The 14,763-nt window shown below is 39.4% G+C and overlaps 1 long non-coding RNA gene across 2 annotated transcripts in view; it reads left to right on the top strand.

Moving 5' to 3' along the window:
* Positions 1 to 14,763, top strand: part of LOC122801560 — a 432,544-nt gene that overhangs the window by 314,608 nt on the left and 103,173 nt on the right. For both annotated transcript variants that reach the window (XR_006364757.1, XR_006364758.1), the window contains exon 2: positions 14,464 to 14,532. This is a non-coding gene — a long non-coding RNA (uncharacterized LOC122801560). The remainder of the gene's footprint in view (positions 1 to 14,463; positions 14,533 to 14,763) is intronic.

The raw sequence follows: 14,763 nt of genomic DNA on the forward strand, positions 1-14,763 counted from the left end.
GACAACTTAACTCATGCATGGCTATTAGCACTGTACATAAGTACAACATATGAGCAAAGCATGTTGTTTGCTTCTGGTTTTGCCCAAAATTGTCCCTTAGCTCTCTTGTAGTGTCAGTATTATTAATTCCAAGTGATTCTAGTTTTAGTTTACCACTATTTATATTTATAGGCTTTAATAATCTGAAAGCTTCATACTGCTGAGTTACTCAGTGAAAAATAAATTCAGTGACAATACGTTTTTAACAGCATAACTTCACAAGAATTTACAAGCTTTGCACAGTGTGTCTTTTGTTCCCACTAGGTATTTGTTTTACAATTTAAATAGACATGCAGTGCTTAGACCCTGTTTTGTTGTCATTGCTATGTTCTTAATTCTGACTGCTCTTTTCTGATGTTTCAAAATGTGAAACAGTTTAATTTAATGCTGTTTCATTTCCTTGCATTCAGCCAACGGTCTACAATAACACAAATTGAATATCTGACTCACTTTCTTCTTTAGAGTATGCCCTTTAAGAACTACGCACTGTGTATGTGTCATTGTTCCTTTATAACTGCATGAAATTAATTAAATCCATTCTTTTAACGGCTGTTCAGACTCCTTTGAAGTGCTGAATTATATTTGCCAAGTGCTGCTTCATCTTACTTTCCCTGGACTAAATGTAGCTAACAGTAAAAGCAGTAGAATTTAATATTTTGATACTGAGTTAGTAATAAAGTCAGTGTTACAGCATTCCTGAATCCCTTATGAAGTTCTCTCTTACAAGAATTTTGTCAACATTTGTCTTGATGTTCACAATAAAACAATATCAAGCAGTAAAAGAAATGTTTACAGGTGATAGTATGTTCTATTAATACTCTGATGCCTTTCCTAACAAATGCCTTTATGTTTTAGTGCTTTACCACAGCTATTATATATTTACTTGTTTACTTTTGTTTGCTGTGGCAGTGCCCTGACCTCAATGGACCACTTGCAGGCACAGCCCGGGTGAATAGGATCACATAAGAAGTGAACAAAGCATATTTACAGATGCAAGGGTATAATAAAAAACAAATACGTATACCTATTTGTAGATGCAAGAATGTGCTACAACATTTAGTTCAAGAAGCAGTTAACAATGTCAGAACACGGATGGAAAAATGGAATTATGCTTAGCAGAGCCTTATGGATAAGATGCAGCCATAATGAGATATTGCAGGGATAGCAGCACATCATAGGTTCATAGGTTCATACTAGGCTATCTGCCCTAGGGCATTTATAAGCCTAGCCAGAGTATGTTTGGCTTTCGCCACCCATTTTTAATTAATTTTGCTATGCCCTTTTTCGAGGTTAGTATACTGTGCCTCTGTCTAACAGTGACACAGAAGTGATACCCGTGGTAAACCTACGATCTCCCATCCACTCATCAAGATTCCTCTTGAAGAGAGTCAATGAGGGACTCTGCCTAACCTGGACTGTGATTTTATTCCAGAGTGAAGGGAGCCTCTGGGTTATGAATTTGTCCCTCCAGCATGTCCTATTTATTTCAGTGCTGAGGTTCAAGTCTCTCGAGTGTAGCTCGATGGGATTTGGATTTTTTGAGGTGCAGCATGTCCCTTAATTCTGGGTTGGACATGGCCTTATACGTCAGGCACAGGTCACCTCTGAGCAGGCGGTATGCCACTGAGTAGAGCTGGAGTTTCTTTAACCGGGCAGCATATGGCATCTGTTTGAGCCCTTTGATCCTCTTGGTGAGGTACTTTTGGGGTCTTTCCGGTTGCTGCAGGTGTTTGGTAAGGTACATCCCAAAAGGGCATTGTACTCTATTATGGGCCTGATGAGGGATGAGTAAAGAGGCACGATGACCTCCCTAATCTAGATGTGAAACCCTTCATGATTAGGTGGGCTATATAAAATGTTTTTCTAACCACTTTGGCCACGTGGTTGTCAAATGAGAGAGTGCTATCAACTTAGGTCCCCAGGTCCCTAATTACTTCTTCTGTATCGTAATGGATTACCACCTATGTGGTAATTTGTGGGCACTTTGTTTTGCCAAAGGGATCACTATACACTTTTGGCGTTTAGCTTGAGGCCATGGCTCTGGCACCAGTTGTCTGTTTCTATGAGGCCCTTTTGGAGGATGCTTGTGTCGGCTGGAGAGTCGATTATGGCCCAGTTTGCAGTCATCTGCGAACTTAGTCAGCCACAGTCCTTCCGTGTTGGCCTGTACCTCCGAGAAATATATACCAAACAAGAGAGGTCCCAGGACTGAGCCTTGTGGGACGCCACTTGTAACTGGTTTGGAGTCTGACATGGCTCCAGCAATTCTAACCATGTGGGTTCTGTCCTTGAGCCAGTTTGCAACCCATCTAGTGACATAGGGGTTTATATTTAAGCTGGTGAACTTATCTATAATGCCCGAGTGGGGTATTGTATCGAAGGCTTTTGTGAGGTCCAGATAGGCTGTGTGGACCACCTTCCCTTCGTCAATGGCCTTGGTGACTGTTTCAAAGAAGTCAACCAGGTTTAAGAGGCAGGATCTGCCCTTAACAAAGCCAAACTGGGTAGGATCCAGTGTCTGTAGGTCATCATTATGTATAGTGGTATTAAGACGGAAGAGGCAAGTCAGAATACTTGCAAGAAAGGATACCATGGGGAGGAGACAGAGATGAGAGGAGAGAGGCATGTAAAGGGAAGCGGAGTAGAAAGGAGAGAAGTGTGACAGAGACGCAGGAGGATAGAGAGGTAGGATGAATGAGAGGCAGTAAGTAATGGGATGATAAGATGAAATAAGGAAGGATGCAACAGAGATAGAGGTGTGTGAGAGCTGCAGGGTTCATGTAACGTGACCTGAATGAGTGCAGCTGCACTTTGCTTGAATGAAGAGGTGTTCCATGAGCTGTCATCTGAAGTCAGGGTACTTTTGGATGTTTAATGAGAACAGTGGAGTCCCAGAGTTTAGGTGCTAGGCTGGAGAATGCATAGTCAGTGCAATAGTTTACTTTTTGGAGTTAGTAGGGTGGATTGAGATTGAGAGATACCCCTGAGATTATATGTGGGAGTTTGGTGAAAAGCTTGATTAAGAGGCGACAATGTCTCAAGAAAGAGAAAGGGATTTCTGAATTAGTGATCCTAGTAAGAGGTTGGCTCTCAAATGTACTTGGTGCCATTTAGCTTTGGTGAGAGTTAGGCAGCAGTGTTCATTATTGTGGAAGTTAGTATAGAACCACCAGCTTTTATTGGAGATGGTCTGTAAGGTGGTGGCATTTTTCTTTGAGGCTGCAGCTGTTATGGGTAGCTCATATTCGAGCTGAGATAAGAGTATTCCTTTAGACAGAAGAGGCTATAGGTTGCTCACCTACAACAGTGGTGTGTTGATCTTTTTGCTGATATTTTGAATGTGTAGCTGAAAGTCAAGAGATTGGTCTAGTCAGTTGTGAAAGTATTTGAAGGATGTGGTAGTTTCTATAGTGGTATTGGTAACATCTTTAATATTAAGGAATGGGGGTGCTTTGGCTATTTTTTGGTTAGCTCCAAATAGCATTACTTTTGTTTTTGAGGGACATTGGATGTACGTTTCTAGCCTGTTAGCCACTGGTTGAGGGTTTAGAAGTCATCTTGGGGTTAAGTTTGTATAACAGAGTGGGATTTGTTTGAACTGTAGATGACCTTGTCATTGCATAAAGAATTAGTGGTGTGTGAGGATGATCAGATGGGAGTTTGTTGATAAATATGGGCAATAGCAGAGGGGCTAAAGTGGAACCCTGGGTTACTCCTTTCATAAGAGGAGCTATTTCAGAGGTGGTGGTGCCTGCTTTCACCTTGAAGGATCTATTGGTGAGGAAGTCTACAAACCAAGGTTTTGCATCATCTCTAATGTGTATTTCAGTTAATTTGTCAAATAGTAAAATAATTAGATCAAAGTCTTTTGTGAGGTCAGTAAAGTTGGCTCCTGTCAGGTTACCTTTGTCCATACTGGGTAAGATGTCATCTGTAAGTGAGTAGAGAGCTGTTGTGGCGCTGCATCCACTCCAGACCAGAATCCTTGTTGATTCGGACAGAAGATGGTGCTGATATAAATAAGCAGTTAGCTGGTAGTAGATAATTTTTCTAGTATTTTACCTAAAGTGGGAAGTATTAAGATAGGATGGAATTGTGAAGCGATACTTGGCTTGGGTAGTTTTGGAATAGGAGTAATTATTGCTGTTTTCCATACATGAGACATAATTCTAGTAGTTAATTAACTAAGTTATTGCTACTGGTTCAGGTCTGCAGCAGTATATATTTTGGCACTGTATTTGCAGTATTTTACTTTACTGCCATAATAGCTGCACATAATATGTATTAGAACTCAACAGTAATGGCCAAGCACATTTCAGTGGAATTTACAGTATATATGAATGCTGTAATCCAGTTGTTTCAAAATGGAATGAAACCATTAGAATTTCCTTAAACTCTAGCCCTCCCATCTCTAACCCTAAAGACTCTGATTGCTCCCTAAACCTAAAACACCCCTCACACTCTGTAACCCTAGACTCCCTTCCTATTCCCTTACTTTAAAATTCTCCTCTAGCTCCCTAAACCTAAAGTCCGTAATCACTCACTAACCCTAAAACTCAACTGACACTCCTTAAACCTAAAACTCCCTTCCTGCTCCCTAAACCTAAAATCTCCAATTGCTCACTAACCATAAAACTCCCCTGTTACTCTTTAAACCTGAAACTCCCTTCCGGCTTCTTAAATCTAAAGTCCCCAATTGCTCAGAAACTCCCTACCACTCCTACACTCCCTCCACACACCCCAAACCCAAATCCCCCTCCTGATTGCTGCCTGGAACCCAAAACCCTAACCTGTGCACCCACCCCTACCACTCCCTCCCATGGTTGCTGGACTTGCCTGTTTTCAAATTACCTGTAACAGCTCCAATCTCTCCACTCAACTGCTGCACCTCACCCAAACAAGTATTCGAGTTCAAGCTTGACTGGCCAACCATGCAAGCTATAAGATACCTGAATCCCTGGCTGAGAGACAGTGGTGCCCAAATTTCTTAGACTGTGGAGCTTGTGGCAGACTTGATTTAATTTATTTAACTTTCTTACTCTGTTAACATAGTGACAGCTGAAGCAAAGGCTTCCACTCCGAAAAAGAGGAATGTTCTATAAATGTAGAAAAATAGCATAAAATGAATGAAAGAAAGAATTAATGAATGAAAGGTAATGCAATTTCAAGACTTGATTCTTTCATTCCCCAGACTTCGAATGATAAAGTACAGTTCGTGACAAGTAACCCGCCATAACAGAATCATGAAAAAAAAATTCAAGTTAACATTCTTCAGAATGTAAATGTATCTTCAGTGTCTAAGCAGGGAAAATGGTGGAAGGGCATGTATAAACTGAAATTCTAAATTATATGCACAGCAAATGGTAGAGCTCCAAAAGCTAGCTCATTTCAATATCTGTTTTTAAGTGCTCACATACTAACAACTAGTGGCTGTTTAGCACCCCACCCCCCAGATTCTCCTGATGAATACAGGGATCTATTTAGAAGTTTCATAAGGGTGTCTAGGCTACACAAAAATGTTGTAATCCTGGCAAAGCTAGACATTATTAGGTTTGTTAACAAAACCAGTCTTATACAAATGGTAAAAGATGAGGCCAAACGTCAAAACCAACAAACTTCAAATGCAACAAAATACTCCCTTCCAGTCATTAGAGATAATTCTAATATAATCCTGTCAATTTGCAGTCTTCCTCTTGCTGTTACTGTTATCTTATAACATTTTGCAACAACATTGCTTGTGTAAAACACCCTCCAGCTAATCAGCTTTCATGCTAAATATATTGAAGAATCAAAAGTGTTATTAGAGCAAATTAAAAACTATTACTTAAATGTAATCGTAGCTTTATATTCCTATTATATGATGTAATGAATTAATAAATTAAGCTTCTCAAACATTCATATAAATATTAGCATATCTGAGAGCCATTGCTGCTCCCATTACAATGCCATCAGTTTGTCTAAAAAAAATCTTTAAATGCAAAATTATTATTTAAAACCACATATAAAACATCCTTTAACGATTCAAGATCTATTTCAGTATTACTGTCTTTCAAAACCTTAACTAGTTTTGAGCAGTTGTCTAAGGAAAAGATCTTGAAATAATAGTCTCTAATATATTATGTCTTGAGAGAGAACATTCAAGAAGGATTAGACACTTACATAGGTTCATAGGAGATTACTAGGCTAATGCCGTAGGGCCTTTACAAGCCTAGCCATGTCATACACGTGTTTCCTAATTTTTATTTTATTTATTTATTTTACATTTGTTTACCGGGAAAGTCTGACTGGGTGGTGATCCATTTTCAGCAGAGGCCCAGGGAGAAAAGCTCCACATAGAAAATATACAGTATGAAAAAATACATTGAACAGAAAAATACATTAAAGTCAGAGTAACAATAGTTGTAAGTTATTATATCTAACAATAGTCAGTAGAAAGTGCACAGTCTAATTGATCTTGGTTAGATGGTCAAAGAGTGAGTCTATGATCAGCACTGAGTGCCTCCTGTCCATGAGGGACATAGAATTTATGGTTTTCCATCCAATTATTTAGGTTGTGCTTGAATAGGGTCATTGAGGAGCTCTGTTTCACTTGAATTTGGAGTTTATTCCACAGGAGTGGCAATCTCTGGGAGATATGTTTGTCTATCCAGCATGTTCTGTTAGTGTCACAGGCTAGGCTGAGATCCCTGGAGTGAGTGACTCTTGTCTCATTTGATTTTCAGATGTGCATTTTCATTAGGACAGGGTCAGAGACTGCTCTGTAGGCCAGGCAAAAGTTGCCTCTCAGCAGTCTGTAGGATACAGAGTACAGTGACAAGGATTTCAATCTTTTCATGTAGGTCATATTTTGTTAGGCCCTGAATTTTCTTGGTGAGAAACCTCTGTGGTCTCTCCAGCAACTGCAGGTGTCTGGTGAGGTACAAGCAAAAGGAAGCATTAGTGAACTGATGAGAGTCTAGTACAGAGGAGTTATGACATCCTTAGTCTTGGATGCAGTGCCCTTATTTATGAGATGTGCAATGTGTAGGGCTTTTCTTACCACTGTGGAAACATGGTGATCAAAGTTTAGATTGCTATGAACCTATGTTCACAAATCTTGCACCACTGGGTTTGAGCTTATGAGGGTGCTGTCAGTATTATAATTTGTAGGTACTTCCTTTTTGCCAAAGGGATAATGCACTTTTTTGCATTTAGTTTTAGTCCATGGCTTTGGCACCAATCATTTGTCTGTGTTAGCCCTTTTGTAATATGTTAACATTGTTTGGGGACTCAATGATTGCACCCAGTTTGCAATCATCAGTGAACTTGGTAAGCCACAGGCCATCAACTTTTGCCTGAACTTTCAAGAAATAGATTCCAAACAGTAGAGGGCCCAGCACAGATCCCTGTGGTACACCACTGGTAACTGGTCTACTAGTAGAGATGGAATGCCCAACTTTGACAGTATGCATTCTGTTGGTGAGCCAGTTAACTACCAATCTAGTGATGTATGAGTTAATCCCTAGTTTTTTATTTCTTCAAATCTTTTGGGTTATGGGTTAAGCCCTAGCTGGGAGAGTTTCTCAATGATACCTGAGTGGGGGGATTGTGTCAAAAGCTTTGGTAAAGTCAAGATAGGCAGTATGTACTGTTTTGAGTTCATCCAGGGCCCTGTTGAAATTCTCAAAGAAGTTCACCAGGTTCAATAAACATGATCTACCCTTAATGAAACCAAACTGGGTTGGGTCAAGAGTTTGAAGGTCACCTATGTCCTTGTTGATAAGGTCCATGATGATTCTTCCCATGGCCTTGCAGATAAGGCTGGTTAGGCTTATGGTTCTATAGTTCCCAGGGTCAGTTGATGGACCTCCTTTGTGCAAAGGAATTACTGTTGCTGTTCTCCATTCTTCTGTAACAAAGCCAGTGCTTAGTCTGAGGTTAAAGAGAGTGCCATGTGGTTCCCATAGGTCTCGTTTTAGATTGTTTAGTAAGCAGTCTGGGATGTTATCTAGTCCTATAGAGGCTGTGTTTTTTGCCTTGGAGGTCACGGATATGACTTGCTCTTTGGATAGGTAGAGGACTAGTGTCAGGCACGCTTTGGGGCATAGCTGGTGGGGACAGGGGGGTGAAGTTTGCACCAAATCTGTCAGCAAGCAAGTTGGCAATTTCCTCAAGTTCAGTATGAGAGGTCCCATCAACTACAAGTTTGGCACATAGCTGGGCATTCCCTTTTAGATTTTAGACTTGGCTAAATAATGCCTTATGATTATCCTTGGCTAGGGATGTTAATTTAGCTTTGTAACTAGCTTGAGATGACTTCATAAGATATACGAGTTGCTTATTCAAGCTGTGGAGGGTATTCTTCTTCTGTTGAGTACGTTCCTTCTTGTTGTTCTAAGACATCAGTTTCTTCCTTATGTTTTATTTTATATATATATATATATATATATATATATATATATAGCTATATAACCTATTTATAGTTGAGGTCTACCACCAGGGGGGACCTGTTTTTTCGGGAGGACCTGGTTTTGATCTGGTCAGGTACAGACGAGTCTATACAGTTGTTTACATGGTTATACAGGGCATTTATGTACTCCTCTGCATAGGAGTCATTGTTGGCTGTGTTAGCAGGGGGTTTGAAACTTTTTATACCATCACCTAGTAGGCTGTAGTTTGCTTTGGAGAAACTTTTCAGATTTTTTGCTCCTTTGGGGGGTGTCAGGTCTGATCATTACTTTGAACAAGACAGATTTATGGTCTGACCTTTCCAGGGAGGGCAAATTTACAGGAAGTAGTGCAGTGACCCTCCCCTCCCATGTTGGTGAGTACTAAGTCTAGGACATTTGAGAGCCTGTTGTGGGGTGCAGACTAGTTGTTCCAGGGAATTTGTATTAACAAAGTCCATGAACGTCAGGGTGAGCATGTTTGTGCTCATGTATGTTGCTCAGTTAATGGAAGGATAGTTGAAATCTCCCATGACCAAAGTGTTTGGCTGTATAGTGAGTGACTCTAGTAAGTCCAGGTAAGTGGTGTGCTTTTCTTGGTTCATGGTGGGGGACCTGTAGCTAGCAATGATGTGGTAGGGTGTTTGTCCTATAGTTAGTTGGATGTGGAGTATCTCAACAGAGTCATACTACTTAACCAGTCTTCAAGTGTATTTGGATTTAATGAAGATGGATACACCTCCACCTTTGGTTCTTTCACACTAATTTTGTGGTCTGAGGGTGTGGAAGGCATTGTAGCGTAGCACAGCCAGGGTCCTCTCTGCGGCCATGAACCATGTCTCAGTGACTGCACAGATGTCAGCATTTTCCAAGGTGAGGAGTGCTTCCAGGGGAATGCAGTTTCCTGTTTAGGCTCCTAGCATTAAGCAGCAAGACCTTGAGTTTGTCATCAGTGGATTTTTTTACATCAGAAATTCTGTTTTGACATTGTCTAAAAGGTACTATGGGGAGGCAAGCGCCTTTGCCAGTATCTAAAAGCCTAGAGTAGGCAGGTGAACACCATCTCTAACAAAGCACCGTGGTCTGTCAAACTTGTCTTCCCAGGCTGGCAGATACTGTGTCCCCCTGGATTGAAACCGGAAGCTAAGCCAGTTGTTGAAGTTAATTATTTTTTGTCTATATAGTGGCATTATCCTGGGTGAAGGTAGAATGCTGCTTAGGGCTAGAGACATATCTACCTGGGATGCATAATCAGAGTTCCATCATGTCTCTCTTCATATAGTCCATAGAGGTACAGCTCAAGTCATTCACCCAGACATGTGCTAAGACAGAGTCATAACGGTAATTGTTGACTGACTTGAGTGTGTGATGTGACACATCCTGGCACCTGACAGGCAGCTGACAGTGACCGTCTCCTTGTCCAGCCTGGTGAAGGGGACATCTGTGTGTCTCACACTATGGAGTCACCTATGACCAGGACTTTTGGTTTTGAGGTGTTTTGCCTTACAGGCTTATTTGCTGAGATACTGGTGTGTGTGTTGTTATGTGTAGTGGATTCTGTTTGCTTTCCAGTATGTACAAGTGGTCTGCGCTTAGAAGGTCTCTGATCTTTTGGTAGGCTTCTGTTGAGTACATCAACTTATGTGGGTTTGTGTTGTGACCTTGTTTTGTGTGAGAGATGATGTGTGTGTTCTGACAACCTGCTTGATGTCTGGTTTGTTGTTACATTAGAGAATTTATTCCAAGTTCATAGTGTAATTACATCTCTCACATATTGTATTTCTTTTAGGAGTAAGTGGTTGTCTGTATACATAAGGCAATTATTACATTGCTTCAAGATGCCTATGCCAATCAGGCTGGGTGGAGAAATGGTTGGAAACTGACCGTCTGTTATGACAGGTTTTTACAGTAACTACTATTGGGGAGTGGGCTAGTTTAACCAGATTTTGCTCTAGGATGAACAAAGGGACTTATTCTATTGAAGGCTAGGGGTGCAAACTATGGCAATGCTTCTCAGTGAGCAACTGAGTTTCCCAGAATCCAACAGGGAAGCTTGGGAGAGTTCACTAACAAATGTCTAGGAGGAAATTGTCTTTGAAGGTGTTTGCATCTATACAGGGTGCCACTGAACCCTGTTGCACAGCAAACACGAGGCTTAAATACAAACAAAATTAAACACTTTTAAGGTAAACTACTAGTGGGAAAGTACACAATGAGCTTTCCTCCAGTAATCTCCAACTAAGATGAGGCTCAGATTACACACTTCTGCCATAAGGGTGCAGGCATGGCCCTCCTGATATAAGACAGTTGGAGTAAGTGTAAAAATACAGTCTAGATTCAGCAGATCTGAATCTAGTCTCCACTATGTACTAGCTACTTAAAGCAACAGAACATCTTTTTTTAAAGTGCAGAAAAATGGAGTAAATATCAGCAAAATGAGGCATCAAAATGATAAAATACAGTCAGCAAAGTCCAAAGAAAACTCAAAAAACATTTTTTTGATTTTAGCAGTGGATGCTTTGGATTTCAGCAGAATCTCACCAGACCTCTGGCAAAAGTCAGTAAACATTGAGCAGCTCCAGTTAGGTGACCTGCAGTGGAACTGCCCTCTCCACAAAATAGCAGCTCTTCAAGCAGGTGTGAACCGTAGGAGACTATGGAGAGGGTTTCCTATAGAGGATTTTAAACTTGGGAAGTTTGCTTATATACAAGGCACGGACGGCCTCTGAATAAATGAGCACAGACTCACAAAATAAAATTCTTTTATACCAGCAGGATAAAAGACTTTTACACAGTTAATCACTTAGGCCAGTCAGATAAAAACACAATAAACTTTCCACCATTCCAACTTGGATGGGTTAAAATCAGCTCTGCTCCCACCAGAGTGCAAATGAACCCTCTTAATGTAAAATTAACTGAGTTTGAGCTCAAGTGCAGTAACAAATGCTTTACAACAGACGTCAGAATTCCTGCAGTATCAGGAATCCTTGGAAATAAGTTCACTAACCCTGGGAAATGTTCAACAAAATACAAAAAAAGTGTACAACATAAGAGAACAACACAGAAAAACTTAGCAAAACTTAAAAAATATTTTGGCAGACTCCAGAGAACCTTGGCAAACTCAAAACAAACAGCTTTTGTGGTATCAGAGGAGGTTAGGAAATATTACAATACTGTTAAAACAACCTAAGAGCAGTGCAGTAACAAACAGATGGTGTATCTTTAACAAGTGCAGGCTGAAAAACAGTGATGCATTCAATCAAATCAATAAATGCAGCACAGAAGTGTTAAATAGTACTGAGACGGTTAGAGCAAGTGCAAAAAAATGCTTGTATCAGCTTTGTAGATCTAGATAATTTTAGAAGCAGTCCAAGTTAGTCACAGGTGACCACGTCAGGCACAGGGAAGCTCTGATTAAATGAGCACAGTCTCACAGAAATTTATTTTTTTTATACCAGCAGGATGAAAGACTTTTCACAGTTAATCTAGGGTCCAAAGTTGGACAATTGTGGTACAGACATCAGATTTTGTAGGCCAGAACATACCCACAGCCAGTACAAAGCCAGAACTTCACTTTTTTGCCTAAATAAAAGCTTATTCTTGTATTTTACTTGCTTATTCTGTTTCTGATAATATTTAGGTGTTTCAGATACAGAATAAATGTTTTATGCAACTATTACGTAAAATATAGGAAATAATTTTGCCCTAAAATCTCAGGACATTGGCCATTTTTACAAGGTTTTGTGAGACAAAACTGACCAAAGAGGGACTGTCCCTCACAAAGTGAGACAGGTAGTAACCCTAAGTTAATCACTCAGCCCAGTTGGATGAAAAACATAATAAAGTTTCCACCAGCAGTTTCCAACCTGGATGGGTTGAATTCAGCTCTTTTCCCACCAGAGTACAAAAGGACTGTCTTACTGTAAAATTAAGTGGTTTTGAGCTCAAATGCAGTAACAAATGTTTTACAACAAAAGTCAGAATTCCTGCATTGTTAGGAATCCTTGGAAATAATTTCACTAACCCTGAGAAATGTGCGACAAAATACAGAAAAAGTGCAGAATGCAAGAAAACAACAACACAGAAAAACTTTGCAAAAACTTTGCAAAACATAGAAATATGCAGAGCTCATGACTGAATTTTCTTTTGTGTTGATTTTCATAGGACAAGAACAATATATTTTGCTTTGTTTTCTGACCTGAGTGGGCGATACGTGAAAATAACTGTGGCTTACTATGGACTAAAGAGGTGAAAGCAGAACTGTATCCTGTTTATAAACTGTTTTTTAGACTGTATTTTCCTTCATCTGATTAGTAGTTTTGTATATATTCACATCCAGAGGCCTAGCTAGAGCGGGGTGAAGGGGCAGCTGGCTCAGGCACAAGATGTTAGTGGGTGTGATTGGAAGATGCCAGTCAGTAGGTTGTTGGTGCACTACTGACATTCCAAAATGAATTCTGTGCATTTACAGCCTGGAATGAAGTGTTTAAGTGTATTCAGTGTGATATAAGATGTAAAAAGAGAAAACTTGCAGAGAAAACCAGTTTAATAAAAAGCAAAGCTTTTGGGCGTAACCCTTCTTCAATACTAATACATTCAAACACTAAACTCTAGAAACTTAAATACAGGTCTAAAATCACATGACCAGCAGCCAAATGAAATCATGTGACAGAAAACAAATTATAAATTAAAGACATATACATAAAATATATTAAAAGATGTGTAGATACACAGTATAAAATATTACTTTACAGTATTGCGTAGCTTAACTAACACAGGTTTTAAACTGACAGTGCTATTTAAACCAGGATGAGTGTCAGCAGCTAATCTCAATATCCATTCAAATTCTTTGAGCTCAAGGCGGTTGTTGACATCACCACCTCTTTCATTTGGGCATAGAGCATCAATCACTCTAAACTTAAATGTATGTGTTTCACCACAAGTTTTAATATGTTTACATAGTGCATTATTGTCACAATTTCTCCTAATTTCAGAATTATGGTCTATAACACGTTCCTTAAGCTTACGTATTGTTTTTCCCACGTAAAATGAACTGCATGAGATGCAGGTAGCCAAATAAACCACAAAAGTGGTGTTACAAGTAGCTGTAATTTTAAAATTAAATACTTGTCCATTGGCAGGATGAGTGAAAATATCACTACCATTCCCTAAGATGCAAGCACAGGCAACACAGTTAAAACATGGAAAAGTACCAGTTTTAGCAGCCAATTGTGTATAACAAAGATGAATATAAAAAAGAAATCTTCACCATGGAAAATGCCATTATGGAACTTTCTGTTTTTTTTAAGTTAATTCATGTCTTTCAGCAAATGCTAGATAGACTGCATACCCTCGACATAAGAATGGAAGCTACTAAGAAACGTAAACTTTTACGTGACGTTGGGGACTTCCAAAAGGGGAATATTTTCTCTTGGCCTAAATCTGATTATCATACAACCTCTAATTATCAAAAGCCTACTTATAAAGAAGCACTTGATGCCTTAGACACTTTTGATGAACCTGTATGCAACACTAATGTGATTTTAGACCTGTAAGTTTCTAGAGTTTAGTGTTTGAATGTATTAGTATTGAAGAAGGGTTACGCCCGAAAGCTTTGCTTTTTATTAAACTGGTTTTCTCTGCAAGTTTTCTCTTTTGAGTTCGTGTTTTGCAGCTGGTTTTACTTGTGATATAAGATGTACCAAGGGGTTTGCTGCATTTCTCATAGAAAGTTTTTTTCTCTAAAGTATGTGAGGACCCCCAGGTGCATAGTTGAGGGGGGCATCCAAATAGGTAGGTATGGCTCTGTTCATACCTTTCTGATAATTAATAAAGCACATTCCTACAGGGTAACACAATAGTCTTAAATTAATATTTTGAAGCATTAAAATAAAATATTAAATAGGAACTGTCTAGGAGTGAGGTTTACTAGTAGGCTATGTCACAGAGCTCTTGTTGTAGATGGTAGTTTACTGATAGCAGTCTTCTTTTTTTGCAGCGTACAGTCTAGACCAATCTTACAAGAGAGAAGAGTGAAACAGATGAGGTGACAGATTTCAGCTGTCAGGTAAACTGTAATATTCAAACTGATACTGTTAAATGTGTATACTGCATGGGCCTACATGTTCTTTTCTACAGCCAATGATTTTGTTTTATATAACTGAATTTTGAGTTGCATTTACTAATTCACATGGAAGAATATATGTTCATTAATTTACTGCCAGAAGTAATCAACAGGTTAAGAAACTTTACATTAAAATGCAACTGTACCTGTCAAATATTTGACTAAATATACATT

Source organism: Protopterus annectens, chromosome 5.part0 (assembly GCF_019279795.1).
Source record: "Protopterus annectens isolate FY-2018-M chromosome 5.part0, PAN1.0, whole genome shotgun sequence".
Taxonomy (NCBI): Eukaryota; Metazoa; Chordata; order Ceratodontiformes; family Protopteridae; genus Protopterus; species Protopterus annectens.